General features: G+C 41.9%; 1 protein-coding gene across 5 annotated transcripts in view; it reads left to right on the forward strand.

Moving 5' to 3' along the window:
• Window positions 1-13,272, forward strand: part of NTF4 (neurotrophin 4) — a 175,476-nt gene that overhangs the window by 134,413 nt on the left and 27,791 nt on the right. For 2 of the 5 annotated variants that reach the window (XR_011022447.1, XR_011022446.1), the window contains one exon: window positions 1,561-1,861. The exons of the other annotated variants lie outside the window; for them this stretch is intronic. The gene's annotated coding sequence lies outside the window, so the exon portion shown is untranslated. Of the gene's footprint in view, window positions 1-1,560; window positions 1,862-13,272 lie in introns of those variants that run through there. 5 annotated transcript variants of the gene reach the window in all.

A 13,272-nucleotide genomic window follows, 5' to 3' on the forward strand; every position in this document is an offset into this window, starting at 1 on the left:
CATGTATGCAACCCCTCTCATCAACAGCTTCCTTGAGCATCTATTTCCCTTTTTCATGTGTTGTTCCCCACTTTCAGCCTCCTCTTTCATATGTAGTAACCCTTCTTTCATGTACTGTTGCCCCCTTAGGCTGCAGCCACCCAAGGCCCGGGACTTTTTGGCCTTTCCAGAAACCTGCCCTGAGAGCGACAGAGGTGGCAACTAATAAAACATTTGTTTTTAGAACTGGGAAGAGCTAGAATCCTTAAAGGGGTTCTGTTAGGGGTTTTTGAGAAGAAAAACAGACCCTTACCTTGGGCTTCTATCAGCCCCGTGCAGCGGTAATGTCCCACGCCGTCCTCCTACCATCTGCTGTTCTCCGCCGCCGGCCCCGGTCTAAGCGGCATGGGATCGAACTGCGGCTGCGCTACAGTGGCCGCGCACCCGCTCGCTTCCGCCTGTGTTATTGGAAGCTTACTGCGCAAGCGCAGTACAAGGCTCCATTGTACCTCGCCTGCGCAGTAAGCCTCAGATGACGCGAGCGGAGGCACGGCAACGCGCATTATTCGTCTGTGTGACAGCCGAATAATAGCCCGGTGCCGGCTGTGGGGAACGGCAGATGGGAGCAGGACGGCGTGGGACATTACCACTGCAGGGGGCTGATAGAAGCCCCAGGTAAGTGGCAGTTTTTCTCCTCAGGAACCCCCACAGAACCCCTTTAACCATTTTTTTCCCTTCCTGTCCCTCGTTTCCTGTCCCTGGGACTTACAGTTCTCATATAATTGCTACAGAACCCCATGAAGGTCCAAGGTTCAAGTCCAAGTGAGAGAAAATCTCACAATACAAACATGGCCATGGCAACTATAAAACATTTGTTTGTAGAACTGGGAAGCGTTGGAATCCTTAAATTAGAAAAAAAAAATCCTGGAGTTTAGATGTAATGATTTAGGACTAAATTCTAGAAATGACTGTAATTAATATTTTGCATGGTTTAACAATTTCTGGATGTAAACAGTGGAAACTGGTATAATTGAACCTGTGTACACGCTGTAAAAGAAAATTATTGGGCTCGCTTTCACTAACTCACCTACGTCTGCCAACGCAGGTCAAATTACAGGTTAGTTTGTATGGAAAAATTCTGTAATGTGCTGTTGGTGCAGGTCTAAACGGAAGGATTTGTAGAGTGTGTGAAATCCCAAATAAAGTTGCGTATAGTGTCAAACTTCATTGAATCTCTGTAGAGTGCGTCATTCAGGTTAATTTAAGTACAAAATTTCAGCGAATCACCAAACTTTTCCAAATCTCAGTGTAGCTCTGTAGAGTACCAGATGTCAGTGAAGTTCATTGGAATACAAAATCTCTGCACGTCTGGAGCTCTGCTTCATGCAGATTGTTAGCAGAATGAAGACTTTGGCCTCAATTCATCATTGTCTTTGCGATAAGTTTTTCCAGTTTGTTTAATTACCGAATTTGAAGTTCATCAATTTCTAGTTGTACTCATCAAGGTTTTTCCGCATTCGGTGTGACTTCAATAAAGTATCGATAACAATGCAGTAACGTGTCGATATTTCCATTTTACAGTGGTAATTTAACACAAGGCTATAAGATTCCTGTGGAATTGTGGGTAAAAAGGCAGTCCTTTGAACACCACGTAGCAACATTCCGGATAAGGCTTACCACCTGGACCAGGATTCTGGAAGTGGCTTGGGACAATCTCACAATTTTGCCAGCTACGGCTTGATGGGAGCCTTTTCTGAAAAAATGTAGTGCAGCTAGCAATTTAGTTAACCCTGGCACTGCCTGTGTTCTCTTACAAGATGATTCAAGAGAAATGCCGATGTCCTGGTATAGCAAATAAATCCATTCTCTTGCAAATTGATAAGATAGACCTTATTCTTGTCCTTCTGTGCCTTTGAATCACTCTCAGCTGATACATATAACCACTTCAAATGGCTCCATCTTCTCTGTCAGCAATGATCTGACAGGAATAACGGCAGAGCAATGAATGAGATAACTAATCCTAAATTTAACACTTTCGTTTTATTGCATCATTACCAAATGATTACCGAATGCTCGCTAACAGCTGTAGATAACTTTGATGAATCCTGAAATCAACTTATCGAGTTCAGTATTTTACCGAGCTGTCGGTAATTGATTCGATAAGTCTTGATGAATCAAGGCCTTTGCCCCTGAGAAAGATGGCTTGGGCCAGTGAAGCGCATCATACCATTAAAGTCTACCATAATTTTCTATTAATGTCTTTGTTTAGATATAATTTATTTTTGGAAGTTAAGACTTCTTCCCTATAGAGGTATATTCTTTAATAATTTTATAGCACCTCTTATCTAGTATTCCAGTGTTAGCACTCCCTTGACTTCCAAGTGCTCTCGGCCCTCTCCCTTAGCCATTCTCCAGTGAAAGACTGTGGCCTTTTCTCTGAGGGCTGTGGAGTCGGAGCAATTTTTGGGTACTTGAGGTCGGTGGTTCTATAAACTGAGGAGTCAGATGATTGTTGCACCAAAAGCTCTGGTAATTATTAGACTATGGACTGGAGTCAGATTCAGAGAGTTGGAGCATTTTTCGGTACCTGGAGTCAGAGTCAGATCATTGGTTTCATAAATTGAAGAGTTGGAATAGGATTATTTCTGTACAGACTCCACAGTCCTGTTTTCTCTTCTAGAGTGAGATCTGTCTACCTAGACTATAATCAATCAATTTTCTCCTGGCAGACGAAAAGCCCCAGAGCTGCAGCCACTAGGGACCACAGTAGCAGCGTTAGGGATTCTTGACCAAAGTCTGCTTATTGAATAGGTGCTAGCTTGCTGAACAGAGATCTGTCTACCTAGACTATGATCAACCAATTTTCTCCTGGCAGACTAAAAGCCCCAGAGCTGCAGCCACTAGGGACCACAGTAGCAGTGTTAGGGATTCTTGACCAAGGTCTGCTTACTGAATAGCTGCTAGCTTGCTGAGCAGGATAACCCTGGTCTGTGTCAGAGGCAGAGCCCTTAACCAGTGCACTATCCAGCCACTGATTATCATGGCAGATTGGCAACGTGTCCAGTCACATTGATGTACAGTCTTCTGTGTTAGTCCATTTAAATTTTTCTATCCATTGGTGTCCACTATAGAATGCATTTTAACAGACAGCAAGGGAGACCTGATTTGGGGGGGTTCTGGGGGTGGACATTTTATATTTTTGTTGTGTCCGTTTTGCATTGAAAGCACTAGTAAGAATGAAGACAATGGCTTCAATTCACTACCATATTCAGTAAAAAGCAAGAACATTTTACCAAACATTTTGTAAAATGTCAATTCAGTAAGGCTTTTACTGTATGAAAAACTAAAATAACCAACTTGCACAATAAATACCTCTGTAAACAGATATTCACAAGGAATTTCACATTCGGTAAAACAGGTGAGATGTTTGGTATTTTACCTTCATTGAAGGGAGGAAACAGAGCAGAGAAAAGGTGAAGGCTGATTCAACTATTGGGAAAAATAAAAAAAAGTTAACTAAAAACATATTTTAATTGTTTCACATATTATTATAAAATAATTAAAAATGTTTGTTATTACTATTAGTATTGACTTATAAATTGCCAACATATTCTGTGGCGCTGTACAAAGTAAGAAATGAACATGGGGTACATAATAATACAGACAACGGTGTACATCAATGTACAAAATACATAATTGGTGACAAAATACAAAAACAATACAAAATACAGAATGCAAGATACAGAATTGGTAATGACAGTGATAAAAGTAACATGATGGATAAAATGTATAATGATTTCTAAGACGCAAAAGGGGGAGAGAGCCCTGCCCTTGCGAGCTTACAATCTGGCTAATAAGATAGTAATGGTTTTGAGCTGATGCAAATATTAAGTTAATTTTATGCAGCTTGGTCTTGCACTTTACCTGTCAGTATAATAATAAAAATGCTGTCTCTATCAGCATTTTCTCGTTACTGCAATAATCCATTAAATAGCAAATTAAATACCGTATGATTCCATAAAATACCAAACGAGGTGAAAATGTTACTGAATTTGGCATGCAGTTTTTTCAGTAAGGGTGCGTTTCCACTAACGCGAATTCGCATGCGTTCCCCGCATGCAAATTCACATAACCAATAAAAGTAAATGAGCCTGTATCCACTTGTCAGGAAAACGGAGCGTTTTCTTGTGCAGGAAAAATCTGCACAGCAGAGGCATCCGAATTCGGACACCGCACACACCGCATGCGATTCGCATACAATGTATTTAATAGGGAATTCGCATGGCGGGGTTTAATGCGAATTTTCATGCGAATTCGCATACGATTTCGCATGGAATCAATGAAAAAGCACACAGGCACTGCCATGGTTAAAGTCGCACACAGCGTCATCCATGCGAAATCGTATGCGAATTCGCGGTAAAATTCGCATACAACCGCATGCGATTTCGCTCCTGCATGCGAATTCATCTGCGGGAAATCTGCGGCGATTCCACACCGCACTAGTGGAACTGTACCCTTAATTACCAAACTCTTAGGCCTCATTCACACCAAAAAACGAAAACGCCAGCGTCTTGCGTTTCTGTGCGCTGTTTTTTTTTCCGTTCCTGGCGCTCCACTGCACGCTGCGTTTTTTGAAAAAGCGCTTTTCTAAGCGCTTTGCCAGAACGGTTTTGAGATTCATTCCCTGATGCATGTCTCTTTGACCCGGAAAAGAATAAATACAATGTATTTATTCCAAAAAAAGGTGAACGCAATCGCTGCATAAAGCGAATTTGTGAGCGTTTAGCGCTCTTCCTATACCTTCCATTATAGCAAAAACGCCCCAAAAATGGTACAGGCCCCGCTTTGCTGAACGCACTGCGCACAAACCATGCTGATATGAACCTTCTCATAGAGATTCATTGCACAAGCATTTTGTGGGCGATTTTAAAAATCGCCCGCGCTTGAAAAAAGGCCGAAAACGCAACTAGTGTGAACGAGCCCTTACATGCTGGGCCCATATGCAATTCCATTTTTCACCTTGGAGATAACTTTCATCTTCTCTTTGAACTAACTTTTCAGCATTTTAAAATTAAAAAAGTATCCAAACGTTGGTGAAAAAGTACTATCAATTTTATTTTGAGTATTTTATTGCTTGCTGGTGGCTTAAAGGACATTTTATGACAAGGGGCTATATGCAGTTCACTTTTTCTCCTTTCACCTTGTCAGTAAAAATGCTTTTTAAGGAAGCAAGAAAATACACTAATATTGGCAGTACTTCTTCACCTACTTTTTGAATTTTTTCAATTGCAAAGTGCTGAAGAGTTATTTTAAACAAAAGATTAAAAATGATCTCCTAGGTGAAAACATGAATTGCATATGAGCCTAGGTGTGAAAATATCACCTAGGAGAAAACTCAGGAGAGAAAGTGAATTGCATTATGGGCCATGTGTGAAAATCTTAGCGAATTTAGAATCAACAAGTCTGCACATTCACTTGAAGGTTTAAAGCAGTTTAAAATGTACTACGTGGCTTAGCTCATTAAAACACAATCATTAAAGAAAAAGAGGATTTAGTTTATTCACACTAAAAGGATGAAGCGTTTTGCGGGTGTTGTCTGCTTCATCAGGTCAGTACATTGTCTGCAGGTGAGCACTATAATGGCTTGGAGGCACTCCCTATTTACTGATTGAGCAGAAGTAATGCATCATGGGAGTTTTTTTCTAACGTAAGGCTGAACAATTTCAAATACCTTTTGTTTTAAGAAGGCAGATTTGTAATCAGATGGCCATGGAAGCTGAACAATTGGATCCGATACAATTACAGTTGTAGAAAAGTTTGGATCTTTGTGATGTTCCGGCCGGCCCCCAATAACAGTCGCTGACTGTTCTGGCAGTTTAGGCTGCTTCTCTGTTTGGGGATCTGATGTTTCCAGGCACTGACAAAGCTAAATTGTTTAAACAACAGAGACCTGCTGGATTTCCCTGACACACATGGTTTAAGTTAATGATGTAGTATATTACACATAAAAAAGAGGCAAGCCAGTGGTTCTGCTATAACAAAGCATAATTATATCAAGATCCCAGCTCCCTGCCGGACTGTGCATTGTGCAGGCCTGTATTCCCCGGCAAGGGCTCAGAGACATCACGAGTTAACCTGTGTTCTGCCAACTCCAGCTTTATGGAGTTTACACTGTTTAGAAGAGATTAAGGCAGTAAGCAAACATTTTGTTTTGCCTCTGCTGGTAAAAGATGTCAGAACAAGCGAAACATGGAGGGATGCACTGCTGGCCTTCTGAAAATGTTAAGCACCAGGGTATAATAATGGCGTAACTACAAATCATATGGACCACCCACAAAACTATAATGGGACTCTCACAAAGTTAATACTACATACCTTCATAGGGACCCCCCACAAAACTATCATGGGGCACCCCAAAGGTTGATACCACATTCCTTCATCGGGATCCCCCCCCACACAAAACTATAATGGGACACTCCAAAGTTTATACCACATTCCTTCATGGGGACCCCCCACCACAAAACTATGATGGGCTGCCACAAAGTATATACCTCTTTCTTTCATGGGGACCCCCAAAAAACTATAATAAACCACCTCAAAGTTTATACCATATTCCTTAATGGGCACCCCCCCACCCACACACACACAACTATGATGGGCTGCCACAAAGTATATAACACTTTCCTTCATAGGGACCCTCCACATAACTATAATCGGCCACCCCAAAGTTTATACCACATTCCTTCATAGGGATCGCCTCACAAAACTATAATGTGACACTCCAAACTTTACACCACATTCCTTCATAGGGACCTCCACAAACAAAACTAATGGGCCACCCCAACGTTTATATCACATTCCTTCATGCCCCTCCCCCCAAAAAAACTATAATGGGCTTTTATGGGCTGCCCCTGAAGTATATACCACATTCATTCCTTCATAGGGGCCTTCCACAAAACTATAATCGGCCACCCCCAATGTTTACACCACATTACTTCATGGGGACTTCCCACAAAACTATAATGGACCACCCCAAAGTTTATACCACATTCTTTCATAGGGACCCACCACAAACAAAAGGCCCATCTGCCAGGGGTCATATAACAAGTATCTATGCTAATCTCATTCATGCATTTTTGCAAGCACATAGGAATGCATTGTATGCAGGAAGAAGCTACATGCTGTGCTGTAATTTACAATGCGACCCATATAGACTTATGCTGGGTACACACCATACGTTTTTCCACTCGATTCTCTTATCTTCCGCTCGTTTTTCTTATCTTTTTTCCATTCACTCCTATGAGAAATTGAGCGGGTAAAACGATCAAGAGGAATATCGGACATGACGGAATTTATCAATCGGACGCATCTATTGAGCAGAAAATCTAAACGTGTGTTCCCAGCATTACATTGAGTGTGAATCAAAACTATTGTGGTCCCGGCCTGAAGGGGCGCTCCACCCAGCTTATAGTTATACTCAGTTACTCACATATACCTTGAAGTTCCAGTGGGGACATCACACTCCTGTGCGGGTCTCCGTCAGTTTATGAAGTCCGACCCTGTGTTATCAAAATATCCAGGACTGTGGGAGGGGCCACTCACCCCTCTTCCCCCAACCACTGATGTACTACCCAGGATATTGAGTAGTGGAACACAGCTGTGGCGAATGACACTGTGAGGTGGGGGCCAGTGATATGAGACGGAGATCATCTGGGATGTGACATAGAGGGTGGTACAGAAGAGGGTGGTGCTGGTGGGACAGTGTGTTCAGGGTTAACAGGGTCATGATCATTTTGGTGGAGTCATGAGGCGGGGACAGCATTACATCAGTTGTGGGAGACGGATTTGTTAGAAAAAGGAAATCCTGAAATAGGATTTTAAGTCAAAAAACAGGCATTGAAATTAAATGTTTTTATGATATTTTTGTGCTTGCCTTATGCCAGGGGAAACCAGCCACAGAGGTGGATTCTGTTTTCACTGTAAACACTGTGAAATCTTCTGCCTGACACTTAAACAGTTCCCAGTTGGCATAGATTTTCATTGTAAAGGTACGCACACACGTCTGATATTTCTGAACAACTTGTCGTTCAAACCAGTCATTTGGACGACAGTTGGACGTGTACACGTTTGAGTCTGATAGCAGTTTTGACTGATCCGCTCGGCGGATCCGTTGACTAACTGTCGTTCAAACGACAGTTAGGTCCGAACATGTGTACAAAGGACTTGTCGTTTGAAAGTCTATTACTTTGACACTAATAGACAGTCAAACAACAAGTCGTTTGATTAGTCATTTAGTCTAGTCCATTGTTCTATCCAGCCCATTGACCAGTCAAACGACATTTAAATTAGCTATAATTAGCATTTCAAACGTTTTGTCGTCTGTGTGTACAAGAAGGAGTCTGAACCACTTTGTGTTTGAATGACAAGTCGTTTAAACATCCGGTTTGAACGACAATCGGGCATAAAATCAGACGTGTGTACGCACCTTAACAGTACACAGGCCAAATGTGATAATAAAGCCACGGGACATTTTTTTAAATATACAGCCAAGCAACCTCCACCCTGAACAGTACTGTTGTAAAGTGTCACAATAAAATGCATGGAGATTTCACATGTGGCTGTTTGCCTAGCTGCACAGAAGCTCTGTGCTCCAGTCTGAAGAAAGCCAAGAGCCCATTTCCACTTATGCGAATTTGCAGCGTATACCCCGCATGCAAATTTTGATGGGTAAATCAATAAGCTGCTATCCATTTTGCTTTGATTTTCCGCATCACGCATGTGAAGCCTTATAACCTTATATAGCTAGAGTCAGCATCGTGTCTCACAAGACACATTTTAAGCCAACTGGAAACGGGCCCTAAATTACTGGGAGATTTCACTGGGAGATTTTACTTATTTTTATGTATGAGTTGGAGAGATCAGTGAAGCTCTTTTGCATAGATAAAAACTGGAGTTTCTTAACTCTTCCTGTACTGGAAACAATACTCATATCTCTGCTGCTAATGTTTTATTTCTTAGCTGTACTACACATACAGATCTTTATACAGTATCATAAGTTTTTTGTCACTTCAGATTCCCTTTAACATATGCAGCAATTTTGGTGACAATAATATGTATGGGGCTTTGCTATTAACCGCTAAATTTGGCACAAAATTGCATGAAAATTATGCAAAAAATTGCACAAAATTATGCAATATTACAATTACATTTAAAATTAAGTACGGTTTTCGACAACATTTTGCATTACGATTACAAGGCATAATTGCGAATTATGATGCGTAATTACGCATAGGCGTAATTTCTGCTCATCCCTACTTATTACTATAACATTGTTATCATCTCAGCTTGCACCGTATAATGTCATACGTGTTACTAACATTTGAAGTTTCATTGTTCAAGCCTGAAAAAGAATCACTATTCTATTAGATACAAACATGCAAACACAGGGAAAGAGAACTGAGGTGCCATCTAGTGTCCAACTGCTAAAATATGACATACCAGAAGAATAAACCCAGATACTGTATTATTATTATTATTGATTTATAAAGCGCCAACATATTCTGTGGCGCTGTACAAAGTAAGAAACAAACATGGGGTACATAATAATACAGACAATGGTGTACACCAATATACAAGATACATAATTAGTGACAAAATACAAAGAATGATACAAAATATAAAATATAGAATTGGTAATGACAGTGATAAAAGTAACATGATGAATAAAATGTATAATGATTTCCAAGACACAAAAGGGGGAGAGAGCCTTGCCCTTGCGAGCTTACAATCTAAAGGGAATTGGGTAGTATGCAACAAATATATAGAGGCAGTGTGTTTTAGGATACCTAGTAGGAGTGCAATTTGGTCTGAGGACAAAGGAAGTGGCCTAAGGTAGCGCATATGCTTGTCGAAACAAAGGTGTTTTTAGAGAGCGTTTAAAGGTATGCACGTGACAGATGTGTTGTGGGAGGGCATTCTAGAGGAGGGGTGAAGCGCGTGCAAAATCTTGTAAACGTGAATGTGAGGAGGTGATTCTAGAGGAGGACAACAGAAGATCATGTGTCGATCTGAGATTGCAATTGGGTTTGTATCTGGAAATTAATGAGGATATGTACCGGGGAGAGAGATTGTGGAGAGCTTTGTAGGTTAGGGTTAGGAGTTTGAACTGGATCCTCTGGTTAATTGGCAGCCAGTGAAGAGCTTGACAAGGAGGGTCAGCAGAGGAAGATCGAGAAGAAAAATGAATGAGACGAGCAGCAAAGTTCAGTACCGACTGGAGCGGGGCCAGTCTGTTAGAAGGTAGTCCACAAAGTAGTATGTTGCAGTAGTCCAGACGAGAAATTATAAGAGCATGTATCAACATTTTCATTGTGTCTTGAGTGAGAAAAGGACGGATGCAAGATATGTTTTTGAGTTGGAGATGGCAGGAGCTGGTTATGGAGTGAACTTGAGGAATAAAAGAGAGATATGAGTCTAATATTACCCCCAAGCACCGAGCTTTGGGAACTGAAGTTATGGGAGTGTTATTAACATTTATTGTTACTTCAGGCAGAGAGGTGGACAGAGACGGTGGAAAATTTTTTAGTTCTGCTTTACTCATATTAAGTTTTAGGATGCGAGAGGACATGAAGGAGGATATAGCAGACAAGCAGTCGGGAACACGTTTGAGGAGGGAGTTAAGGTCTGGGGCAGAGAGGTACAGTTGTGTATTGTCTGCATACAGGTGGTATTGAAACCTGAATGAGTTGACGACTAAGTCACCAAAACCGCGCATGTAGATGGGAAAAAGGAGGGGACCAAGGACAGAGCCTTGAGGAACCCTGACAGACAAAGCATGAGGAGAAGAAATCTGATGTGAGTAGGAGACTGTGAAGGACCTTCCAGAGAGGTAGGAAGATAACCATGTGAGAGCAGGGCCCTTTATTCCTTGCGACGGATGCACGCGCATCTCCCGGGGAGCGAGGCAGCAGTGCTGTGGTGCTGAAGGACAGCTCTACAGCATAAATTCCTCTCTCCACATCGCTCACTACAAAGGAGCATCGCTCAGCAAATACCTAGTATTTGAATCTGGCAATTGAATTTGCCGGTAAATCCTGAGCGACGTGAGGAGATAAGCTTGCATGTTTTAAGTTTCTTATCTCCTCGAATTGCATATGACCCTCAGTCTCAAGCAACCAGAAACCACACTTATCCAGCATCAGCCAATCCCCGTGGGTGCTGGATAACGGGGACTTTGCTGTACTGAGAAAGCTTCCTGGAGATTTGTTTTCTTTGCATATGAGTGGAGGACATTTTTCTTGTGTAGCATATTTTATAAGCAGGGGCGTAGCAATAGGGGGTGCAGAGGTAGCCACCGCATCAGGGCTCTTGGGCCAGAGGGGCCCCAAAGGGTCCTCCCTCAACTACAGTATTAGCTCTCTATTGGTCCTGTGATCATAATAATCACTTCTATAGATGCTTTGAATAGTGGTAATCATTAACAAACTGTTCCCCATCCCCTTCTTGCACCTCTAATACTGTAGTTGCCATTGGCAGGTTTTGGTGCGCCGTATCAATTGTTATGTATAGAGTGCTTGGGGGGCCCCATTGCAAAACTTGCATCGGGGCCCACAGCTCCTTAGCTACGCCACTGTTTACAAGCTAATATGTGATTAGATTTGCATTGAATTGCATATCTGTATTCAGCTCCCAAGTGTGGGGTCTCAAAGTGGCAACCTTGCAACATACAGGTCTCACTTAGTCGTGCTCCCTATGGGGCAGGATTCAGTAGTCATGTACAAGACTAAATATGGGTTGCTATGGTGAGAATAACGCTGTAGAGTAACATCTAATTTATTGGATACTAATCCGGATGGGAACTGGCGCTTTGTATGACATAAAAATGTCTAGCTTGCTCAACTGTGTTTATTAACTCCTGATGTCTTATGAATCTATTTACACCTAAAACTTGTAAAGTGAGGCCTAATAGGGCGATGTATACAATTAGCGTACGTGCGTGCGTGCGTGCGTGCGTGTGTGTGTGTGTTGTGACTGTAGTAGCTGTATGCAGGTGTGTGTTTGCTGTGTGATCAGAATAAACTGAGAAACACCAATTTTCTTACTTGTTGCACAACTGGACGTGTTGGTGAATTTTGATAGATATGCACAGATCCTAATGTGTGTTGTGCAGAACGTATCAATACGTGGCCAGGACACGGTGCTGCTGCTGTGGTCGGGTCGTAGCTGCTATCAAAGGGTACATACACACCTCAGACAAAAAGTGGTCTAAATGAACGTTGACCAATGGTTGATCATCCAAGGATAACGATCTTAAACAATTAACCTGTATACAAAGAAAGAAGGAATTGGCAGATAATCCATTAAATCAGGTCCGATCTGATTTCCAATCGTTTTATAATTGATTTTCCAATAACTTCTATACAGAATCAATCAGAAAATGATTGGAAATCAAATGGGACCTGTCAGAAATAATCGATTCGACCTATCTATCTGATGGGAAAAGACATGGTGTGTACCAGGCATAAGACTACTCTGATGTAATTTCAATGCATAGTCACACTTCACTGAAGCTAAGTGATATAATTGCAGGCTGAGGGCAGATTATCAGATTGACTCCTAATTAAGTAATTGGTGAGCAAATAAAGGAGAGAAAGTTGTATGCTTCCTCACTAGATACAGTAGGATCTTTTATATTTTGTTTACACAGTTTATTACACTTCCAAAACAATCTGATAATGCTGGTTGGCAAAGGCAAGCTTATCAATTAGCAGCTACAATGGGGTAAAGTTTGCAATTTAACGCTTCCAGTATCTTGAAAAATTGATGGTTTTAGCCAGGGCCGGGTTCTTTTGCTGCCTGGCCCTGAGGCAGACTTGTGAGGATGGGACCCCCCATTTGGGATGATTGCACAGCACCTGACAATTTACTCTGCTTCATTTAATGTTCTCACATGAGATGCTGTAGCTCAACACAATAGCACACTGGCTGGCAGTGAGTCTGTGACAAACTGCTCACCCTGAGCCACTCCATTCCACAGGCAGGACAGCAGTGCCACCTCCTCCCCTCTGCTGTGCAAATCAAATGTAACACTGCTGCTCTCCTGACTCCCCCCTCCTCGCTCACTGTCAGACTCGTTCGCTCCTCCTCCTACTGTGACTGCAAGCTGTAAGTGTAAACACACAGTACAAACATGCTGCCCCTGTAATCTTTGTGCCTGATGCAAACTTTTCACCTTGCTTCATGAGAGAACCGACCCTGGTTTTAGCTGCCACTTTTATGTTGTGTTTAATGATT

The sequence above is a fragment of the Hyperolius riggenbachi genome, chromosome 6 (assembly GCF_040937935.1).
Source record: "Hyperolius riggenbachi isolate aHypRig1 chromosome 6, aHypRig1.pri, whole genome shotgun sequence".
NCBI lineage: Eukaryota > Metazoa > Chordata > Amphibia > Anura > Hyperoliidae > Hyperolius > Hyperolius riggenbachi.